Raw genomic sequence first — 18107 nt, forward strand, 5'->3', positions numbered from 1 at the left:
ATGATCATGGACAAATACAGAAAATCTTCCATGGCCACTTGAGGAAGGCCACTAATAACATGGCTAAGCTTATGGCATTAGAGAAATGCTTGGAAATCCTGGTGAATTCAAGTTCACATAATTTTATAATTGAAGCAGATTCAGAATTAATTATTACAACGGCTAAGAAAATTAGCAATGGAACCTCTCTAGATAAAGTGTCGAAGCACTGGAAGCTTTTGGAGATGTTTTACCGCATCTATTCTCACCTGTGAACCTTTAAAACTGTCAGATTTTCTCATGTGAAAAGGAAAGCTAATATGTTAAAGAATCGATTGGCGAATGAAGGAGTCACAAATAGGGACAGGGATTCTAGGTATGCTTGGGATTCGTTACCCCCAGGAAAATTGCAGGAGGACTGTCCCTGTTAGGCAACCCAGAATATGGAACTATGGACTAATAGAATAGATCAAAGGGACACAAAAGACCGGCGGGAGGATGAGGAACCCCACACAGTCTAACCCACCTTGGTATGGCTATTTTCCAAAGTCTAGAATCCTTTTGATTGAATGATGAAAGGATTGACTCAGATAGCTCGCAGGATGAGGTGTCCCTCTTCATATGGCTTAGGTGATGTTTGATAGAGAATCTCGGTGGATGGGATTGGCTCAAGAATTGTTTGCTGGACGGAATCGAAGGACAACAAGTGGCGAAAAGATGTGTTTTTTTTTTTTTTTTCCGCTAGTCAACCGTTCAAATACTACAAGTGGTATATCAGGCGGGGTTCGAATGGTTTCTGGTTTTTCTGAGTTTGGCTCTGATTCCACTCTTCGAGTGACACATAGCAGAGCGAGGAGAGAGAAAACCGCCCAATGAGGGCGGTTAACTCTTGCGCTTCTCATCCTTCTGATATTCATGAATATCGTTGGATCTTAGTCAGTTGATCAACAGTGGCGATTTGTTTATGCTCGTTGGTCAGACCCGAAAAAATATTAGAGTGTTATGCTTTTAATTTCCGTCGCGTCTGTTTGACAGTTTTAATCTTGGCTTGTGGTGGGACCTATTGTGGACCCACAGCGAGTCATTTGGGGCCTTTTGTGACCTCCAGTTCGATGGAATAGCCCTCCAAGGAATTCTAGGCTCATTTGATGCATGGCAGCACTACTAGATGACCTTGTGCCTTAAATGTTTGGCGGTTATCCCTGGCTTACCTGTTTAGGTTTCTCTTGGTTTTGGGTGATTGGTTTGGTTCAGCCTTCCCGACAAACTATTGAACTTTCATAGAGCGGGTGAAGCTTCATGTATATTATGTGTTTTTGACTGAGTTTAATAGAAAGTCCTACTCTTACTTGATAAAAAAAAACCTTTGAAATTTAACTTTTAACTACCCATCTTCCATTAATAATTTTCAATAATGAAGTAATACCATGTCATTCAAACATTTTCTTGAAATTTAATTTTTAATTAATGGACTGTCTTTGTTGACATTAATAATTTTCAATAAATAAGTAATGGTATGCGATTCAAACCTTTTCGGTGAATGGTAGATGTGTACAATGCTCTTTATATGTGCATGATCCACGGACCAGAGAATACATTTCTCTCTCATACCACACAGTAATGGTATGAAATTCAAACCTTTTAGGTGAATGCTAGCTATGTACAATGCTCTTTACAAGGACCAGAGAATACATTTCTCTCTCATACCACCATTTTGTATAAGGAGGTTTATGGAGCGTCACTTTTTGCTATTCCCATGACTGGCACAGGGCCACGTAAATGCTTTCTTAGAGCTCTCAAAGGCTCTCGCTATCCACGCCCACAAAGTGTCCTTCCTCTCAATGCCTGTTAACATTTCCAGGATCAAGCAATCCTAAGAGTTTTAAGAGTGGCACAGCCGGATCGTTCTGCTGGAACTTCTGTTAATGATGATCAATTTCAAAAGATATGAATCGGCTCCAGACATATGTGAAAGGCAATGCCCTTCAGGGAATTTCTTTTTAAGAGAATCTGCTTGTCAAGTGATGGAGATATTCCAAAATTCCCAAGGAAATGTCCAAGATACCATCCCTGTGTAATAAGGCCATAGCTCAAATGATATCCATCCATCATTCTATTGGTTGTTACCATCCCAAATCCAGACAATGTCTTTGAGAGCCGGTCTCAGCTCTTGGTTGCACAACTCACTGTACTCCACCGTATCTCCCCCGGTCTTGTGAAGCTGCACCATGAAGAGTGAGGCTGTGATTTCAGAAATCTGGACATCGATGGACAAATGACGCTTCAGCCCCACCTTAGAACCCTCGAGCTTCATCTTGTAATCCTCAATGTTATTGAAGCTGAATCTCAACACTTTGGCGATCTCCTACAGCTTCGATATTATGGTCGATGCCAGTTGAGTTGATGTGAACCACAACTCCTACTGCACATTCTTGTTCTCGAATAACCCTGACAGATTGAACGTCGACGACAGGGATATTATGTCGAAGGCGATGAAACGGGTTGGCTTAGGAACAAAGAATGCCAACTCGAAATTGTCAGGTTGTGGGGGTTTGAAGCCCAATCAAAACCAGGGGACCTCCATGAGCTGCGTAACGGTGATCCTCATCTGGGGATTGTGGTCCAGCAATCAGAAGATGAGCCACCAGAGAATGGAGGAGAACCAGGGTGGGCACTTGAAGTTGCCCTTGTTGATTTTCTTATACAGTGCCAGAACATTCTCTTCCTGGAATGGCAGGTAACCCGCCCTGAGCACGAACAGTATGATCCCACATGACCAGATGTCGGCCTTGGCGCCACCGTAGCCCTTCATCGTTATGACCTCTAGCGCCATGTACGCTGGCGTGCCGCACGCTGTGTGTAGAAGCTCGTTCGGTCTAAATTGCTCCGGTAGTGCGCTGAGCCCAAAGTCGTAGACCTTCATGTCCCCATTGTTGTCTAATAAAAAGTTCTCCGGCTTTAGGTCTCGGTGGTACATGCCCCGGCTGTGGCAGAAATTCACCACGCTGATCAGTTGTTGAAAATACTTCCTCGCCTCCTCTTCTTTCAATTTCCCCTTTTTGGCAACCTTGTTAAAGAGCTCGACGCCCTTAACATACTCCATGACGATATAAATCTTGGACGTGCTCACGAGGAATTCGTAAAGCCAAACGATGTTGGGGTGTCAGACCAATTTCATTACTGAGATTTCCCATTTAATCTACTCGCTCATCCCAACCTCCAGGATTTTTCGTTTGTCCATTACCTTAATGGCAACGTTCTCACGGGTTTCGAGATTTCTAGCATGGTAGACCTTGGCAAACATCCCTTGTCCCAACAGGCTCCCTAATTCATACTTTTCCATCAGAATATTGAGCTTCATCTTAATCTAAAAACTAAAATAAGAAATCCGTGTGGATTAAAACTGCTGCTCAGGCGTCTATGTCGTCTCAGGCCTGTCGAGTCTCTCCAGCATACGTTCCATTGCACTTGGCATAGTTGGGATGTGTTCTGGTAGAGCCCGGCATAGCCTGCGTAGGAGTTCTGATAGCCTGTATTTTATTATGGAAGACAAGTCACCTAGTATAAACCCTTTAGATCCTGTTAATAATTGGGAAAATGCCTGAGTGTGAACGTATTCAACAACGTATCCAAGATTCGTGATCATCACTGGAATTAGGTGAGGAAAGGAAAACCTATCATCTTGGTGTTAGGAATTTTCTGGTAAATTCCAAAACAAATAAACTGAATAGAGAAAATGCTCTGTTTTCTCCACAGGATCTTTAACACAGGGAAGCAAAAAAAATTTCTAAGCAGAGCAGAGTTTCTCAACCAAAATAAACTTGTATTCATTAATCAAACAATAGCTGATACAAATATATTCTTCCTCTGCCTGAGGGATTACACCAAGAACATTTCAACAAAATTTACTCTGTCTCAGCTTGAAATTTTACACTGTTGTGTGTAAATTTTTCATTTACATTTACTGCTGTAAATAAAAAAATCCTTACATAGATTTACTGCTGTAAAGAAAAAAAATTTCCATCATACGCTCCTGCGTATTACAAAAACCTCCAACATAAAAGAAAAGGGATTACATACACAGTTCTTGTTTCGCACTGCTATGCGTTTTCACCCTTGCATTACAATGCGAAGTCAACCAAAAAAAAACATACGTTGCTTGCTTCCCCTTATGTTTCATATGTAAAGAACCACACAAAAAAACATGACATACTTACATTTTTACATATCCCGTAAAAACAAAACTAATAAAATTAAATACTTACCTGCTTTTACCAACCTCAGTACATTTCCTAATTACTTCAGCATGGGGAAAAATTAATTCAGTCAGGTTTACATACGGTTTTATCAGACATACAGAGGTCAAACAAAAACATGTGCCCTCACTCTCTTGAATTTCCAACCGTTGATCTTGCCCTCATTGATCGAACGACTGACTGTAATATCAGGAGGCCCTTCCTCGCTGAACTTCATTGTCTGGGGAATGGGTGGTTCTCAAAAGTCAACTCAGACACGTTTCATTTGGTCGGAGTGATCGGAGCCCTCCTGACAAATACCACAATCGGCAAAAGGTGGTGCGATATAAAACTAGTGGTTTTGCTAAACAGCGCTGCAATAAATGTGCAGTTGAAATTATTAATATTTCAACACTCCCCTTTAATTTCAACTGCTGGGTTATCAGTCATACCCAGACATTTCCTCAAAAATTCAAAACTTTTCTGGTCCAATGGCTTGGTCAGAATGTCTGCAACCTGTTCCTGAGTCCTGCAATGTTGTAAGACAATTTCTCCATTGTTCACCAATTCCCTGATGTAGTGAAACTTTGTGTCAATGTGTTTCGTTCTCATATGAAACACAGAATTCTTGGATAATGCAATAGTTGAGCTATTGTCACAAAAAATCACGGTTCCTTTTTCTTGCTCTTGGCATAAGCTCCTGAACATCCTTCTCATTCATACTGCTTGACATGCTGTTGCCAAACCGTTTAGTACCTTTAACATACCTCAGAATCCTTTTTGCTGCCTGCCAATGTGCTTCTTTTGGCTTCTCCATGAATCTGGAAATTAAAATAACATCATACATTATATCTAGCCTAGTTGCAGTCAAATACATGAGGCTGCCAACTATGCTCTTGTACAAACTAGGATCAAAATCCTTGCTGCTATCTTCTTTACTGAGTTTTAATCCCATCACTGTGGGGGTGATCGCTCCCTTGCACTCTTGCATATTGAACCTTTCCAATACTTCATTAACATATTTTTCCTATGAGATAAAAATCTCATTTTCATTTTTATCTACTTCTATTCCTAAGAAGTATCTCAGCAAGCCCATGTCAGTCATTTCAAATTCTTCTTTCATGACTGTTTTGAAATTTTCAATGAGGTAATCATCATTACCTGTAAAAATAACATCATCAATATACAACACAACAATTAGTAATTTACCATCCTTCTCTTTGAAGTAGAGGGTGGGTTCTCCCTCACACTTTGAAAATTCATTTTCTAGTAGATAGGAATCTATCCTACTGTACCATGCCCTTGCCGCTTGCTTCAGCCCATAAAGAGATTTCTTCAATCGGTACACTTTGTGCTCTTGACCTTTCTTTTCATAGCCTATAGGTTGTTCAATGTAAACCTCTTCCATTAACACTCCATTTAGGAATGGTGACTTCACATCCATTTGGTAAACTTTCCACTTGTTTTGTGCTACTATGGACAACACTACTCTCACGGTTTCCATTCTCGCAACCGGTGCAAAAGTTTCCTCATAGTCTCTCCCATATTTCTGCTTGTATCCTTTGACAACCAATCTTGCCTTGTGTCTTTCTATTTTGCCTTCAGCATTGCTCTTGGTCTTGTAGACCCATTTAACTCCAATGACTTCTTTTCCTTTTGGTAGTTCAACCAAATCCCATGTCTTGTTTCTTTCTATGGCATTGATCTCCTCATCCATAGCTTCTATCCATTTCTTATCCTTAATTGCATCTTTGAAATGAATAGGGTCATCAACATGGCAATACAAAACAAACAAAGAATTCATACCTTCATCATAAAAGTCACTTAAATTTATGAGTTTCTTACCTCTTTCATTTGGTGTGTAAGTGCTTGAAGAAGCACTTGAATTTCCTCCTTATGGTGTGCTTGAAGAAGCACTTTCATTTCTCCTCAAGGGTGTCTCTTGCTATCCTTGTGTTGGCACTGTTGTTTGCGGATTTATTTCAGCCATCTCCTCATTATCTTCATCATGAGACAAACAATTTTTAACATTCACTGTTTTCTCTATGCTTTCATCCCAAGCTTCCTCCTCAATTAACTAAACATTTCTGCTCACAAAAAACTTCTTGGTAGATGGGATATACAACCTGTAAGCTTTGGATTCCTCACTGTATCTAATGAAAATACATTTCTCCACTTTGATGTCCAACATCTTCCTTAGCTGATCTGGAATGTGTGCATAGGCCACACATCCAAAAAATTTCATGTGGGTGACTCCTTACTTTCGCCCACTCCATACCTCTTCCGGCACTTTGTTCATCACTGCTTTTGTAGGACACCTATTCAAAATATATATTGCACAGTGTACAACTTTAGCCCAATAATCATTTGGCAAATGCTTTGCCTTTAACATACTCCTCGCCATATCCATGATGGTCCTATTCTTTCTTTCAGCTACTCCATTTTGCTGCGGGGTGTACCTAGCTGTAAATTGCTTATGAATTACATTTTATCTACAAAGCTGTAGGAATTCCTTGGAGATATACTCACCTCCCCTGTCAGTTCTTAACACTTTGATATGCAGCCCACTTTGATTTTCTACAAGTGCTTTGAAATTTCAAAAATTTTCAAACACTTCTCTTTTGTTCTTCAGGAAATAAACCCAAGTCTTTCTGGTGAAATCATCAATGAATGTTAGAAAATATTGGCTGCCTGCTAAGGATGGAGTTTGCATCGGTCCACATAAATCTGAGTGGACAATCTCTAAGGGTGCTTTTGCCCTTATGCTTTTCCGTGATGGAAAACTTTCTCTGTGTTGTTTCCCCAAGATACAACCTTCATAAAGGCTGTCCGGTTTCTCTATCAATGGTAATCCTCTTACCATTCATTTTTTACTCAGCAAGTTAAGACCTCCAAAGTTGAGATGTCAAAATCTCAAGTGCCACAACCAATTTTCATCCTTTGGTATGCTTTGGAAAGCCTCTTGTGTCACTACTACTATTACTTCTTTATTTTTCAAATCTGCCCTTATTCTGAGAGGGAACATCTTGTTCCTTGTCATCTTCACTTTAGCAATACATCGTTTGTTGTGTGCTCTATCCATGATGGTGCATACATCATTCACAAGGAAAACATTGTACCCCTTTTGAACAAGCTGCCCAATACTTAAGAGGTTACACTTCATTCCAGGAACATAATAGACATCTGCTATGGTTTTCTTTTCACCTTTCTTTGTAAATATTTTTACTTCTCCTTTTCCCATAACAGAAATTTTACTATCAGTCCCAAGTGTGACTTGTGATTTCACATTTCGATCTAAAGCAAAGAACAGGGCTATGTTTCCTGTCATATGGTTGCTGCAACCGGAGTCTAGAAACCATATATCATCACTGTTTGTTTCAGCCATGTTACAAGCTAAAAGCACATTATTTTGGCTGATATTTTCTTTAGTGATATTTGCACTAGATCTATTATCCATATCATGCTGCTTCTTCCTACATTCATTGGAATAATGCCCATATTTTTTACAGTAATAACATTGGACATTGGATTTTTCATACCTTTGTCCTTGAGCATGATGTTGTCCTCTTTGTTGGATGCTGCCTTGGCCTCGGTTCTGATTTGGATTGCTGCCTCTTACTTGAGCATTTGCTGGACTGTTCCTTCCACCTCTGTTTTGGCTTCTGCATCTTCCTCTCTTGTTTCCTCTGCCTTGACCTCTTCCTCTTCCAAAGGACATCTGGGTCTTAAAGGCTTGTTCTAGAGATGAGTTTTCATTTTTACTCAACCTCTGCTCATGTGTTATCAGTGATGCATGTAGTTCATCAACTGAAAATTTTGTGAGATCCTTTGTCTCTTCTATGGTGGTGACAATTACATCAAACTTTGAGGGTAGGACCCTCAATAGTTTCTCCACAATCGTTTTTCTTCAAGAGTTTCTCCATGAGACCTTATCTGTGTGACTAAACCAATCACATGTGTGAAGAATGAGTCTATATTATCTAACTCCTTCAGGCACAGGTTCTCAAAATCTTTCCTCAGCAACTGTAGTTTTGTTGTCTTCACTTTCTCCATGCCATGATAGGCTGTCTCGAGAGTTTGCCATGCTTCTTTGGATGTCTTGGCTACTGCTATCCTTGGAAACACACTCTCATGCACTGCTTGATACACAAATAGGAGGGATTTTGAATCCTTCTTCCTATTGGTCTTCAACATATCTTTCTCTGCCTGAGTTAATCCATTAAACTCATCTTCATCTCCTGGTTCTTCAAACCCATATTCAACAAGTTCCCATAAGTCTTGTGAGGCAAACAGGGCTCTCATGGTTATTGCCCAATAGTCATAGTTTTTCCCATTAAACTGTGGGAGTTGAGTATTAAAAATACCCATGCTAGTGCTAGTGTTAGCCATTCCTTGCACTCTCAGCTATGCTTCAAATATTTGACTGTGTATTTAAAAAACACTGACTGTCTTCAACAACTACACAAAAAAAACTTTGAGAAATACCTGGATCCTTTCTTGACTGAGTTTTCACTCTGCTGGAGAAGCTGCTGTAGTAAGAAAATCCTTCCCCTTTAGCTTCTTTGACACCTTCAAAGAGCTTGGACAAGCTCCGATACCACTATTGGGAATTTTCTGGTAAATTCCAAAACAAATAAACTGAACAGAGAAAATGCTCTGTTTTCTCCATAAGATCTTTAACACAGGGAAGCAAAAAAAATTTCTGAGCAGAGCAAAGTTTCTCAACCAAAATAAACTTGTATTCATTAATCAAACAATAGCTGATACAAATATATTCTTCCTCTGCTTGAGGGATTACAGCAAGAACATTTCAACAAAATTTACTCTGTCGCAGCTTGAAATTTTACACTGCTGTGTGTAAATTTTTCATTTACATTTACTGTTGTAAATAAAAAAATCCTTACATAGATTTATTGCTGTAAAGAAAAAAAATTTCCATCATACGCTCCTGCGTATTACAAAAATCTCCAGCATAAAAGAAAAGGGATTACATATACAGTTTTTGTTTCGCACTACTGTGCGTTTTCACCCTTGCATTACAATGCGAAGTCAACCAAAAAAAACATACGCTTGCTTCCCCTTATGTTTCATATGCAAAGAACCACACAAAAAAACATGACATACATATGTTTTTATATATCACGTAAAAACAAAACTAATAAAATTAAATACTTACCTGCTTTTACCAACGTCAGTACATTTCCTAATTACTTTAGCATGGGAAAAATTAATTCATTCAGGTTTACATACGGTTTTATCAGACATACGGAGGTCAAACAAAAACATGTGCCCTCACTCTTTTGAATTTCCAACCGTTGATCTTGTCCTCATTGATCGAACGGCTTACCGTAATATCGATATGCCCTTCCTTGCTGAACTTTACTGTCCAGGGAATGGGTGGTTTTCAAAAGTCAACTCAGACACGTGTTGTTTGGTCAGAGTGATCGGAGGTCAAACAAAAACATGTGCCCTCACTCTTTTGAATTTCCAACCGTTGATCTTGCCCTCATTGATCGAACGGCTTACCGTAATATCGGGAGGCCCTTCCTTGCTGAACTTTACTGTCCGAGGAATGGGTGGTTTTCAAAAGTGAACTCAGACATGTGTCGTTTGGTCAGAGTAATCGAAGCCCTCCTGACAAATACCACAATCAGCAAAAAGTGGTTCAATCTAAAACTGATGGTTTTGCTAAACAGCGCTGCAATAAATGCACAGTTGAAATTATTAATATTTCAACACTTGGGCTCTTTGCTTGTGTGTTGCCATTCATGACACGTGTCTTTCCATCGATTCCATTTTTGTATCATTCCGTACCGTATGCGATAAATCTCTCCGACTAACTTGTTTGGCAAGTGAATTTGTGATCTCACCCCGGAATTTGATTGTAGTTTTTAACGTTCATATGGAGTTTCGTTTTATTTTGTCATCATTTGGAAAATTCATTTCTTAATATACTAATGGAATATTTGGTTTATTAAAGTTAAAATTATATGTTGGTTTTATTTTGAAAATCATTTTTTATATAAAGACATATATAAATATATATAAATTAATTATAATATTAATAATATTTTGTAACTCATTTTAATTTTAAATATAACTTAAACCTGGATTAATTTTATTAAGGTTTTTTAGACATCAAATTTTAAAATGTAACTAGTTATATATGTATCATGATTTTAGAATTTGAAATTTAGTTGTATGTATCATTATTTCAAAATTTCAAACTTTTTAGTGTACTTCTAAGGGTTAAACACTTAGTGAAATGGTTTATCATTCAATTTTCCAAATTCAAGAAGTTAGAAGTTTAAGATTAACTGGAATTGAATTAATATTGTTTTTTTTGGTAATTATATAGAAAAATATAAAAACTAAGTGTGAGTTGTTTATAATTTTAAAATGTGAATTAATCTATTTTAGAGTTTGGTTAAATTTTTAATGAGTAGGTAGAAGTTTTATTTTTAAATTAAAATTAAGAAATGCCATAATAATGAAGATCCAAAAAGTAGTAGTTATAATAAACTTTTTTATTATTATTTATAAAATACAAGTTTTATGTATGAGAAAGTTAACAAACTCCATAGCAAACATATAAATATAAAGAAGTTTTATAACAATGAAGATAATGTCTTTCTAGATTGATTTTTAGAATATAAGAGATTGCAAAGAGTTTTAAATCCATTGATTGTAGAGTTAACAAAGTCCATAGTAAACATGTCAACATAAAGAAATTTTATAACAGTGACGATATGCTTTTGTTATTAGAAGTATCTAGAAAATGTCTTCACCACCATCACATAAATGTATTAGTTTTTGATGAGTTTTGCACCAACTAATGCAGTTCATCATCAAGATAATAAGATGGATAAAAATTGATTCAATATAGATATATAAAGAAGAAAAATAAAAAAAAAATCATTGCGAGAAGAAATATTAAAACTAATCAATTAAGCATTAAGAAATAATAATAATTAATATAAAAAAAATATTATAATTATTTATAACATTTATAAAAATGAATAATAATAATTAATATAAAAAAAATTATTATAATTATTTATAACATTTATAAAAATAAATTAAGGGAATACTCATATTAAAATAGGGGATAAAATAATATTATAAAAAAAAAAAAAAAAACAAAAAATAATATTAAAAATAATTAAAATAGAAATATATATAAATATTTTAAAATAAAAATCAAAAGGAAAAATTTAAGATAATATAATATAATAATCTATATATATATATATATATATATGAAATTTGTTTCATATATATTATATAGCTAAGAAATGAGAAGAAATAAAGACAAAAAAATAGAAAACCTCTCATGAAATTAATTTATCCAAACATTAAAATCTCTTGCAATTTGAATCAATAAACAAGTGGAGTGGCATATGCTTTCCTCTAGCCCCCACATACTGCTCACTAATATTTCTAGGTCTGGACAAAGGTGCATATTTAATGGTGATTTCTAGGTCTCGACAAAGGTGCATATTTAATGGTGATCACATGGCACTATGTAGTGAGGATGGGATAAATTCTGTTTGCTTGGGGTGATGTTTATTTATCCTAGTTATTATTCCACATGTTTTGTCTCGTGGTATCATTGAGGCATGGTAATTTTTCTATAACTTTGATTATCTGGTTGTTGGCTCTATTTATCCTTGGTATGTTAGTTGGTTCTTTTTTTTCACTTTCTCCATTTTTTGTAGTATTGAGTTCAAACGATTTCACCATGGATGAACATTGGCACACCATAAAATTCTCCCCATACAAGATTGTAGCCTTTCATCATGTTATGAGAAGGGTTCTACAACATTCAAGGACTTTCAGGTAGCAATGTCACAACTAAAAGAGAGTATCATATTAATTATAAGCTCATCTTGTCAACAAATGTAAGTTTTAAAACTTTATAGCAAGTAATGAACACGCAAATTCTTTATATATAGAAAATTAACAATGGTAGGAACACATAATGCTTAGAGATTTACTATGGAAACCACTAACTGGAAAACAAAAAAAAATAGAGTTACACCTCTAACTTTCTTTATCATCTCTCTGCATCATTTACAATATAATATATATGAGCCCATGGTATACAAAACCATAATATATTCAACGGGATTATATTTCTTTACCATAATTATGTTACAATGGGTTGAAATACCATTGGTTAAAAAATCACTAAAACCATGCTAAAAGGGAACCAAAACAATGCAAAATAAATAAATAAAAACTCAAAAAACTTTTATGCATGAACCACCCTTACTCCAATGTTAGTAATCCATGAGACTAATCATGTAAAGAATATAAAACATACCTAACAATCTTCCACTTATTTTTTCCTTTACATACAAGGGTCACAATATTATATGATTAATAATTTAAGGAAACAATGACCATTATTTCTATATACCAAGGAAAATCTCTCTATGATCATAAATTTTGTAATAAATTTGTATCATTCTTCAAAGTTTCCACTTTCACCAGCAACACCTTCTTGTCTTAAATCATGTATCCCATAAAGTGATATTGAACGTCAACATGCTTTGACTTAGAGTGATAAGTTGGGTTCATTACTATAAAGGTTACACTTTGTTTTTCACAAACAATTGATCTCTATAGCTATATAGCTTCTTTACTTGTATGAATAATTTCCACGGATTTAACTTCATTAGTTGAGGGAAAAACTATAATCTATCTCCTATTCATCCAATTGATTTCTCCTCCAAATAGGTTAAACATGTAACCACTAGTAGATCTTCTACAATACATATCTCTAACGCAACCCATGTTAATAAATCCATGTATTTCTAACACTCTATCTACTCCATTTCTTCCTTGGTGGAAGATTCCATAATCTATAGTGACACGTAAATACGTGAAAACTCTTTCTACAAGTGTCCAATGCTCCTTTATTAGTTTCTACATATATGTGCTCAATACTCCCACTACATGTGAAATATTTAGTTATTCATTGGACCTCGTTGATAAAAGAGAACTCAACTTAGTCCAAATTTGCAGATTTCATAGACTGTTTCATTCACCCAATATCACAGCTTTTCAACAGTCATAGTGAACCAAGAGTCAGTCCCGAAATCAAGAGGATCTTGCACCTTAGTGATCAAGTTAGAATAGGAGACCGGTATCTCTACCAGAACTACATAGATATCAAAGTATATGGGTGTGATTTGGTTCCATATAAGTTGCCAAAGTATGTTCCAATGAGAAGTTTTCCTTTGGAATATATCAGGCAAATGATGAATATGGATGAGCTACATTTCTTTTTAGGAAAGAGAAAATCACAGTTTAAGATTAAAGCACAAGTTGGGTCATTCATTTGCAACACCAGATCAGTTGGCTCAGACATAGATGTCATACTCAAACATATGGGTTTTCAACCCAGCTTCACTTGGTCCTACGATCCATTCAACATTATTTTAGATTTAAGGGTGGAGCTTAAGACTACTCCTTATAATTACACACCTAGGCCTGAGATTGAGAAATTTAGAAATCAGGAACAGTGAGAAGAGAATACTCTTCAAGAAGTAGAGGAACAAGTATTTCCTCATTCTACTCATTAGACTCCATGTTCTCAAACTAAGCTTGACAAAAGGCCTAGGGAAGGATCATCATCATCAACAATTGGAGAAAAGGAATTCATCCACTACCAGAAGAAACCAAAGATTGAATCAAAGGCTACTACTACTACTGCAAGTCAAGGTCAAAAGGAGCCTATTGTCATCAATCGGGATGATTCACAGGTATCTATAGTCACTGAGGAGCCTGTAATTACTACTCCTTCCTCTTCTACTTCACAAAAAATTCTAGAAATTACTTAGTCTGCTGGACCAAGCGAAATAGAGAAGTCAATTGCTTTCACTAACTTTCTTGAGATCAAATAGAAGAATGAAGCTTTAAAAGCCAATGTCTATGCATAGTTCTGGAAGCAAACTTCCACTTCAAAACACAGGTCACTGACAACATTTGACAATGAGAAGGGAAGAAAGCAGATGGCCTTTCTGCAAGCTCAAGTACCTTTCCCCAAATTTTCTTGCGATTATAAGAAGACTATATTCTCATTTGATGCCAATCAGATTCATCCAATTGACCAAATGGACATGCATAGGCAGTCTGGTGAGATGTTGTTATCAACCATGACCAACACTTCCATGGCATTGTCAAAGCTTAAAATTGCTCTATCAAATGTGCAGTATCAATTGGAAATTTAGAAAATATCATCTCTGGCTAAAGATAATAGGGTTAGTTCATTGGAGGACTTAGTCATTAAAATAGGATATGACCCTACTGATGTAAAAGCAACAGAAGATATAATAAGAAGGAAGAACACAAACATTGAAGCATTGAGAAAATAGCTCAAACTTCCTTCTACAGAGGACCCCCAGACTAAGGAAATAACAGATACCAAAAAACATAAGGAAGAAATGCTTAAACTGATAATTGAGCAAAATTTACAAATTAAAACCATGGAGGAACAAATTGAAAGTTGCTTAAAGGAAAAGAGAAATTTACTCAATTATATATAGCCCCATCACATCTATTCCTATTACATCTTCATTAGCCACAGTGGAATCTACATCGACAAAAGAGGATTTGAACAAACTTTCACAGGAACTCATTCATCAAAAGCAAGAAAATGAAAGGCTCCATAAGAAATTCCAAACTTTGGAAGCACATAAAATAAAGAATGGCAGTTTGTATGTTAAGGAAATGCATAAAACAAACAGGTTGAATAGAAGGATCGAAGAGTTGCAGAGTCATTCATTGATGGCATAGACCTTGGCCCAAGCCGAGGAAAGGATTTGGGTAGACATTAGTCAAGTCATAATTGAAATATGGCCATCTAAGGAGATCGTTTTCGAGCAGGAGGAACTCATCAACAAATTTCAAGTAGTCATTGATGAAGTGAAACAATTGCTTAAAGATAAACCAAGTGAGGCTATTGATATGATCAGAGTTCTTAATTCAAAGAGTAGGACAAAGTTGGAGCAAATATAGATTTTAGACAGAATGAGAACCATTTTGGAGATCAAGAAAGTTCTCTAAAAGAAGAACTTTATGACACAACTAGAAACTAAATGTCAAGCATTAAAGACCTCTGTTCAAAGTTTTCACTTTAAGTTTAATTTACTTAATCAGAGAGGATTGCCGGGATTAGTGGCTCCAAATGATAGGCTTATCAGTATGGAGGATTACTGTGAGAAACTTTACATCATAACAACTGATAGATCAAGTTTTGTAGGCATAAAAGGGCACATTACAGGTAAGCAAGCATTAGAAGCTTTAGATTTTGATTTGACCATTAAGCATGAAATAAAACATATTTTTATAAATAAGCTCATTTTTTAGAAATACACAGAAGTAGATGAAGTTTATAGGAAGTTGGTAAATCTCACCATACCAAGTCAACAAATATGGAATCACTTCTGCGAAGTAATTGAATAACTGTCGTCTTCAACAAATAGACAGTTGGGCATCACTTTTTGGGGACCAATCATCAACACATTCCTAAAGAATAGTGCCACCACTTAATAGTTTTCAATTTCCTATTATTTTGTACTATTTCTGTAAAATTTTGTAAGAAATATCTCTAATAGATATTTAGTTTTGTATAAATAACTCCTCATTTGAGTTATTATGGGTTGAACCCTTGTATGAACTTTTTGGAGCAAAATTGTAATCGAGTTGGAGATTTGTTGCATTAATAAAAGGATTTTGAATTTGTCTTCTATAGCTTGTCCTTCATGTGAGTTTTTCTTTGCGATATTTCATAATGTTTTCTATATATATTTAATTCTTTATGCAAATACCTGGGTAAGATCAAACTGAGTTTCAGTCAATGTTAAATCCCCTATGGAGTTGTAAATATTAATCAAAGACTAGTTTATGAAACTATATGTTATTGTAAACTCTCATTTATCTATTAATTGCCACACCCTTTGCATTTTCTTAAATATATTTTGTTGTGTAAGAAAACATCCGTTACTTATATTCATTCTTATGGCCAATTAAATATTCTCTCTGAATATTTAACAAATTATACTTCAACAAATTCTACTAATCATCCACTTTAAATCAAATTGTTATTTTGGACAAGTAAACAACCCTTTTAATTAATTCTACAGGTAAATAGGTTCAAGCACCTGTTTTCAATTATTCATAACTAAAGTCATTGAAAAATCTTAAAAACAATCAAAATATTTTAGATGTTCTGACATGACTAATTAACCTAGAATCATCTTAGAAGACAACACCACCAAACCAAAAAAAATGATAATGATGTAAAAGCGATAGAGAAATAACAGCTACACCACCAAACCAAAAAAATGATAATGATATGAAAGGGATAGAAAAACAACAGACACACCCCTCAAAGTCCACATCAAAAAACCCCATGGAAAGCTAGGTCAAATATCTTTGAAAGTCCTGTCACTCTTTTTTCTGCGGGAAGAAAAAGGACCAATCTCAAAAAAAGAAAAAGACTCAACCGCTCTGAGGGAAATATGTCTTAGATTCGGAGCAGCATTTTCAAAAATCCAAGCATTCCGACATAGCCAAATCGCAAAAACAAAATACAGAGGAATGGGCATTCATCTGACTAGGCATGCTCGGTCAAAGCAAATGATCAAGTAATTCTGCCCTCCTATCCTCCATGTGTCTGATAACACTGTTTTGAAAGAATGAACATTCAGACACTCCAATTAATACAAAAAGTAAAACTTTGTCTGTATTAAGGTTTTTTTAATATTTTTAAACCTATTTGTCAACTTTTGTTTATACAGATCAGCTAGATCTGGCTCGTGGTTCATGTCATCACATTTGCAGGTTGGTTTAAAAATATTAAAAAAACTTTAATAAGAACCACCAGATTCCTCTTAACCATAAGATAAACACAATGGTTGACATGAGAAGAAGAAAAATTCATGTGAGTGATGGCAAGTTCTGCCAAAATTTGGGTGCTTCGGATTATTTTAATAGCGGCAACTGGAAGCTTCCCTCATATCAAACATGAGGAGTCGATGACCGTGGCTGATATTGGTGGAAAGCTTTTTCTTGATCGAATACGAGGAAACCCATTTATGTAATGTCAACGGACACCACATCATTCCGAATTTCCAATTAAAAGTTCATTCTCCACTTCCAATTAAAAGTTCATTCGTGGAGAACACTTTGCCTGGTCGTTCCTCTATTCAAAGAATTCGATATTCTCACTAGGAACAACTCATTTTCGTTGAGTTCCAATGTTTTCAAACACAAAAGTACTTTATTAAAGGAAAAAAATTAATCTAAATTTTAGATTTCTTTTTTAACATAAAATATATATTTTTAATCATTAAAATTATATAATTATATATATAGATATAATTTAATCATATATACATAAAAAGAGTTGTTTCTTGAAATTTTTTGAAAGGGTGTTTTGGAACTAATTTCTTTTAAATATGGCAGGAATTTATTGAAATCACAAATTTGATGAGTAATCCTTGTAGAATTGAAGTGCTCTAGAAGTTTTTTAAGGTGCTAAATCTATATATACAGTTAAATTTCACTTCAAATTTTTCCACCAAATTCTAATACCAAAAATCCGAAAAAATACACTAAACGCAATTTTTATATATAAAAATTAATGAAATTAAAAATAAATAAATAAATAAATAAATTCTTAAAATAGTGTTTGCAGATCAAATAATCATCCAAAAATTCCAATTTAAATTTTCAGGCCAGATATTATCAGTTTAAATGCGTGTTTCTTTTCTAACAAGTAGGATGATCTAGTGTTTACTTTATCAAGGTGGTTATGTCTATGTTATCCCAAATGTTTGGGGTGGGTTATAAATGGTAAGTTAAAGAATCGTGGACTAAATT

The 18107-nt window shown here is 35.3% G+C and overlaps 1 pseudogene; it reads right to left on the reverse strand.

The window, feature by feature from the left end:
- Positions 1-2092: 2092 nt before the first annotated feature.
- LOC149243272 (CBL-interacting protein kinase 2-like) lies at positions 2093-3340 on the reverse strand (annotated as a pseudogene).
- Positions 3341-18107: the final 14767 nt, after the last annotated feature.

This window comes from Pinus tabuliformis, chromosome 8 (genome assembly GCF_031772625.1).
Source record: "Pinus tabuliformis cultivar Carrire ecotype Pingquan chromosome 8, CPIR1, whole genome shotgun sequence".
NCBI lineage: Eukaryota > Viridiplantae > Streptophyta > Pinopsida > Pinales > Pinaceae > Pinus > Pinus tabuliformis.